Source organism: Brassica napus, unplaced genomic scaffold (genome assembly GCF_020379485.1).
Source record: "Brassica napus cultivar Da-Ae unplaced genomic scaffold, Da-Ae ScsIHWf_192;HRSCAF=340, whole genome shotgun sequence".
NCBI lineage: Eukaryota > Viridiplantae > Streptophyta > Magnoliopsida > Brassicales > Brassicaceae > Brassica > Brassica napus.
The window spans coordinates 15,510-21,820 of record NW_026015347.1 but is presented as its reverse complement, the minus strand read 5'-3'; the positions used below and the strand labels follow the sequence as shown (position 1 = coordinate 21,820).

General features: G+C 38.1%; 1 pseudogene; it reads right to left on the bottom strand.

Annotated features, from left to right (window-relative positions):
• Positions 1-307: 307 nt before the first annotated feature.
• LOC125599606 lies at positions 308-3,058 on the bottom strand (annotated as a pseudogene).
• Positions 3,059-6,311: the final 3,253 nt, after the last annotated feature.

The window sequence follows — 6,311 nt, the reverse complement described above, 5'->3', positions numbered from 1 at the left end:
ACCTAAATGCAAATAAGAAATTAATCAAAATTTTAATATATAGAATAAAAAATATTACAGTTGAATTCATATATACAATCTAATTTACTCAAATGATAACTAAATCGACTGAAAAACAACAAAACCGATAAAATATAACATATATAAAATTATATGTATAATTAAAGTAATATAGTATTATTAATATAAATGATGCATATAAATTATACATTAATTAAAAATTAAAAGTAAATAGTAATAAATTATTATAATATATTTACCTTAGAAATATTTATACCATGCATGAGCACAGGAAAATCACCTAGTATCTTGTAAAATAAAACCAAATTATAAACGATATTAAAAGTTCTTTTCATATGTTACACATTGTGTCTATTACTGATGCTCCTCTCTCTGGCACAATTTATTTAAAAGGGCATGATAATGCCCTAACTTATTACACACGTTTGGTTCGGAACATGGGGCTTAACTTGGAGCTAGACAACAAGAGGAACCTTGGACAAAGACTCTTGAATCTTCTCTTCGCTAAATGATAAATCTACCAATTCGCCTCGTAAATATTTTTCATACGAGGCAAGGTCGAAGTGGCCATGTCCACACATGGCCATTAGTATCACTTTTGCTTCACCTGTTTCTTTGCATCGGAGAGCTTCTCTTATGGTTGCAGCAATGGCGTGAGTCGGTTCTGGCGCAGGTATTATCCCTTCTGTTCTTGCGAACTGAATAGCACCTGCAAGAAAATTATATGGGAAAGTTGGGATTTTTACAGTCCAGTACAAAATCTACACGGGTGTAAAGTTAGTAGGCGACCTTGGAAGCACTCAGTTTGGGGAATTGAGATTGCTTCCAAGAAACCTTGATCATAAATATGTGAGACCAACGGTGCCATCCCATGGTACCGTAATCCACCTGTTAAAAACCATAGATAAAACGACAAATTAGCCGAAATGAAAACATGAAGAAAAAAAAGAAGAAGCAAGAGCCACCAATAAATCAAGAACAAAAGAAAAAAAAATTCAAGAAATCAATAATCCATAGACCGAAACCTTCAACTTTAGTATGTCTGAGATCTTGGATTTAAGGTTCATTTATTACCGGAATGGATAGGACTAGGAATGAAGTCATGCCCTAAAGTATGCATCTTCATCAAAGGAGTCAATCCAGCTGTATCACCAAAATCATAAGCGTAAACTCCTTTGGTCAATGAAGGACAAGCCGAGGGCTCAACCGCTCGTATAATAGGGTTGATTTTGCCTTTGAGTTTCTCCCGGATATAAGGAAAACTCAAACCAGCAAAATTCGATCCTCCACCAGTACATCCTATGATCACATCAGGCGTTTCGCCATATTCTTCCATCTGCTTTATGCAGGGCTCTCTAATTAATTTTAGGCCCTGTTCAAAAAATATATTAATTGTACATTTTATAACGTAATTTTAAAATTTAATAACTTTGTTTGATTTTTTTTAATTATAAGTTCTAAATTTAGCATTATATCTAAAATTTTAAAGTTTCTTACCATAATTTATCTTTATATTTTGAAAAATTCTTAAATTTTTTATCTTTATATTTCGAGGCCCTGTTCGACCGCTCCACTTACGCGTGCTGTTAGACGGCCCTGGCTTTATGCATTCTTCTCCAATAACCGTCTGGTGTAACAACACATGGTTAAATACACTCCCTAAACAGTATTTTGTATCTTCGTTTCTTGATGCGACTTCAACAGCTTCTGAAATTGCAATGCCTAAACTTCCTGTGCTTGATGGATCTGCCTGAAGGATTCTTCTACCTGCCTCAGTGAGTTCCGAGGGTGATCGATGAACCTTTGCACCCCAAGTTTGCATCATCAGCCTGCGATATGGCTTTTGTTGGTATGTATGGGCCACCTGAAATACCTATAGTATAAAAGAAACAAGAAATTTATAAAACTGATTGAAGTTGATATCACTGCAAAAAGGATAAAGACACAAACACTTGATTAAATTTTCAAGAAATCACTGCAAGAAGCAAACATTTTGCGTACTTCACAATCAAGTCCAAATAGACTAGAAGCAAAGGCTAAAGAACTGCCCCACTGGCCAGCGCCTGTTTCCGTCACAACGTTCTTGACACCTTCTTTCGCATTGTAATAAGCTTGTGGAACTGCTGAGTTGGGTTTGTGTGAACCAGCTGGGCTACCACCTTCATACTTGAAGTAAATCCTTGCAGGTGTCTGAAGAAGCTTCTCCAATCTCTTTGCTCTGTTATCAAAGCAAAAACAATTAGTATTAATAGATTTGGACTCTGTATTTCTTTGAGTCCTTTTACTACTCTAATTTAATCATCCACTACAAGCTAGTGCATATCATAAACATAAGAAGAACAAGAAAAAAGAAGAACAAGAACCTGATGAGAGGAGTTGGACGCCAAAGCTTATAGATTTCAAGAACTTCTTCGGGGATGTCGATAAATCTCTCTAGTGTTTCTTCTTGTTTAATTATCTCATTAGGGAAAAGATGAGTTAAATCATCCGGTTTGATTGGTTCGAAAGTTTTGGGGTGCAACTGTGGAGGAGGCTTAACAGAGAGATCAGCAACAAGATTGTACCATTGTCGTGGAACTTCAACAGATGATCTATGACTAGATATCAAAGCTGCGTTTGCTCTTAAGCTAAATCCATATGAAACTCTTGTTGCGTGGTTTGGCTTTCTTTTCAGAGTCAAGTCATCACCTAATCAAAAAAAAAAAAAAGTCATCACCTAATCAAGTCAAAATCAATCTCAAGACATCATAGATTGAACCTTTGAAGCTTGAGCTTCAACATCAATTAATAAAAACAAAAACAAATCTCTTTTTATGTTATTTTCAAACGAGTTCATGTTACATTTACGTTACCTGTAACGAAAACTTTAACTAAGGATGAATTGGTGAATGTGTTTGTTGGCAAAAGCAACTGAGAGGCCATTTCTTTGGAACTCTATCAGTCTCACGAGGTTTCGAGCTATGAAACTGAATGTGAGACTAGATCGGTGGAGCATATAAATAATAAGAAGAATTCCCGGCACCTAACGACATCTCACTTGAATACTACTTTCTTTTTTTCAGTCGAATATATACACACACTGTTTTCTTGGTCTTAACTTTTGTTCCTTTTCTAAAGTTGCTTTGTTTTTTCTTTCGACGACAACCAAGTGTTATATTACTCAAGCTAGATATGGTCTGGGTAACCAAACCAAAATAGAACAACTAATAAAATAAAGTTTTCTATTTAAAGATTTTGTGGTCCTAGCTAAAGAGTCCGGAATCTGATTTTGCACTCGTGGAATATGTGAGATCTTGAAGTCCGGAAAGCATATCTGCAGAGTCTTTATCCTCTCCAGTTCTAATGCAAAGCTTGGCCAAGTGTAAGGCTCATTAATCATGGCAATTAAATCTTTACAGTCCGTTCCAAAATTCTGACATGTCGAATGTTGAAACATGTTCTCCATCGTTCATTGCAGTGATTCCAATTCTGAATGCAAGGCAGACTCTCGCCGTATGTAGTTTTGTGTCCCCATAAGTTGTGCCTTGCCCAAACTGTCCATCCAGACCCATCTACACCCGTTAAATCGTGATGTGGATGTCTATGACCCATCTATCATGCAAATATTACTCAAGCTTAAGACTTGAGGTTCCACTATACTATGTTCTTGTGGATTTGATGGTACCATATCGTTTGCATTAAACCAGACTTGACACTCGCTCTCAGTGTATCGAACTAACTCTAATGGGTCCCTGTTTATTTCTCTAAAGAGTTTATCGTTTCTAGCCTTCCAAATGTACCAGATTATTTAGGGATAAGGGTCCATGTCTAGTTCAGGCTCGACAATGTTGTTTTTTCTCAAAAAGAAGATAATCAATATTTGCATAAAGGCTCGAAACCGGGAAGATGTGTAGGCTTGTTGGAGTTGTTGATAAGGACCAAGCTTGTAAAGCTGGCGGGCATTGAAAGATTGCATGTGTGGCTGATTCCTCTGGTTCTCCACATCGTGGACAGTAGTTATCACATCTCATGTTTCGTCGTATGAGATTCTTCGTTACTGCCACCTGACATGTTATCAGTTGCCATATATGATGACAAATCTTTTGAGGTGTCTTTATTTTCCAAGAGAAGGCTTGAAGTTTAGTTATATTGGGTTCCAGTACCTCCTTTTCTTCCTCATCCTTCAATAAATTCCGAGCAACCCAATATCCTGATTTAACAGTATACTGTCCATTCTTCCAACAAAATGTATCATGACGATGAGTTGTGCTTATGGCCAAACTCCTTACAAGAGGTATATCAATTGGGGCAATATAATTCTCCAATAGCCCAACATCCCACTCCTTCGATTCTCCATTAATGAGGTCGCTAACTCTCATGTTCGGGTGCAGAGCTGGGGTTGTAGATTAAGCCGGCCTAGCCAGTGTTGTAGGGATCCAAGGATCCTCCCACACCTTGACCTCATATCCAGAATGTATACTTTCTGTCTAATCTCCAAAAGGAGTAGCTTTCGTGCCGCTGAAATTAGAGATGGCAATCATGGATCTGGACCGTGGGCCTGGCCCGTAAAGGACTGTCGCGGGACGGTATTGGGATGAGGTTTTCTAGGCCTGCAAATTTGCGGGCCTCGTGGAACGGGTCTTTACAGGACTGGACCTTTTGCGGGATGGGCCTTTTGCGGGACTGGGCCTTTTACATGGACCCGCATTTTTTTTTATTTCTTATTTTACCTAAAAAAACGAGAAAGAGAGTGAGAAGAAAGTGATTCTTGTGATTTTTCCCCCACAAAACATAAAGAGTTCTGGCGATGATGATTCGAGCTCCAGTGATGATGATTTGAGCTCCGGCGATGACGACCAGCTACAGCGATGACGATTCAAATTCTGGTGGTGTTTTGATTTGGTTTTCTCTTTTTATTACACACACCTATGAATTGCTTTATTACAATGTCCAGTACTGTGAAGTGGTGTTTTTCTTAAATTAAATTTGGTTACAGTGGTGTTGTTTAGGAGAAAAGTTAGTTGTATATCACGTCACTTGTATAATTTGGCAAAGTGATTCACGAATTTTATTGCAATCCAAATAATTAAAAAGAGTGATGGTTTGATGAAGACATACAACACTTGAACCAAATTATTACAAATAAAACAATTCAATCAGATTCAAACTTAACAAAAGCTTATACTTATAACAAAAGAAGACTTTTAGCTCAAAAACGCAAGCACAAACGGAGCTTTGTGGCATTGATTTTGATAAGGTTTTAGTGAAGCTTAATGAGCTCTCTACAACTCTCTTACACAACTCTTCTAATTGAGCATTCATAAAAGAAACTGTAGCAGGCGGTTTGATAAGAAGGCATCCCGTGGGACGGCCCGCGAAGGCCTATATATTTTGCGGTACGGGTTTGGGCCGGCATTTTGAAGACCGCAGCCCGCGCGGGACAGGTCCGCTGTGATTCGCTCAACGACTAACCCGCCGCGGTACGGGACGGAACGGGATGGATAAACCTGTTTGACATCTCTAGCTGAAATGCTTGTTCACACATAAGATGGACTGCTTACAGAGATTATTCGTAAACGCGAACTTGATCTATAGTATCTTCCTTTCAGAACTCGAGCTACTAAAGAGTCAGGGTATTGAACTAGTCTCCACAGTTGTTTTTCTAGTAATGCTAGGTTAAACTCATGGATCATACGGAAGCCAATTATGTCCTTCTCCTTTGGTAAGCAAAGCTTTTTCCATTTTGCCCAGTGAATTATTCGCTTTGGGAGGTTTGAACTCCACCAGAATTGTGCAATGACACTTGCAAGGTGTTCACATATCGCTAATGGAAGCAAGAAACTAGACATAACGTATGTCGGTAGAGCTAGCAAGATTGATTTTATCAAAACCTTTTTTCCTCTTTTTGATAGCCATCTACATGTCCATCCATTCATTCGATGCACCAATTTGTCCTTGAGAAAAGCAAAGAGTTTGCATTTAGATCCGCTGATGTCTTCTTGAATTCCTAGGTATGTACCCATTCCTCCTTCATTCTGGATTCTAAGTGTATTTTTAATATGTTGTCTAACAGTTCCGTTGATCCTCTTACCAAAGAGTATTGAGGATTTCTCTAAGTTGATACGTTGGCCTGATGCTTGTCCGTATTTTCTAACTACTTTCATCACTTCTTCGCATTCATGGGACTCCAACTTACAAAAGAAATGACTATCATCAGCAAAGAGAAGGTGAGATACCAAAGGACACGTGTGTGTAACACGTATTCCCGTTATCTTTCTTTGGTTCTCTGCATGATTAAGAAAGCTAACGAG